The sequence below is a fragment of the Arachis ipaensis genome, chromosome B09 (genome assembly GCF_000816755.2).
Source record: "Arachis ipaensis cultivar K30076 chromosome B09, Araip1.1, whole genome shotgun sequence".
NCBI lineage: Eukaryota > Viridiplantae > Streptophyta > Magnoliopsida > Fabales > Fabaceae > Arachis > Arachis ipaensis.
The window spans coordinates 140,689,667-140,690,343 of record NC_029793.2 but is presented as its reverse complement, the minus strand read 5'-3'; positions in this window follow the sequence as shown (position 1 = coordinate 140,690,343).

The window sequence follows — 677 nt, the reverse complement described above, 5'->3', positions numbered from 1 at the left end:
TATATTATTAAATATAATATCATATGAGTAAAAATTATTCTAAGTTAAAGTACAATATAAAAAATTAAAAATAAGATATTATAAAATTTATAAAATAACATACTAAAATTCAAATCATATTAGGGTTTACTTTCTTAAATTATGTTATTTATATAAGACGTACGGATATGCGGGTACAGATATGCGGATATGCAGATCGGATTCGAGGATATCACGGCCAAATTCGCAATCCAATCCTATTATAATGCGAATCGAATTTGATCCGATGATTCTGCGGATCGAATAATATCCGTAAAATTCAGATCGGATGCGAATAATTACTGCAGATATGCGGATATTATCTAATTCATGTACAGCCCTATGTCACGGTGCGCCATCGCCATTGTTACGCTATCACAATACACAATTCAAAAGAGAATTTGATTTCCCTTATTTATATGAAACAATTCAATTCCAATTTTTACTCTAGAGGTTTTGTTTCATCAATCACTCGTTCATTTTTCTACAAATTCTTAACAACTTTTTGTTAAAACTCTCAAATAACACAAAAAAAGTATTGGAAAAGACTAAAAAAAAGACCATATTTAAAAAAAATAGAAGATATTATTATTCATTCTTTTTGCGTGATTTTTTAAATTATTTGTCAATTTTATTATTTTATTTTCTATGACAATTAG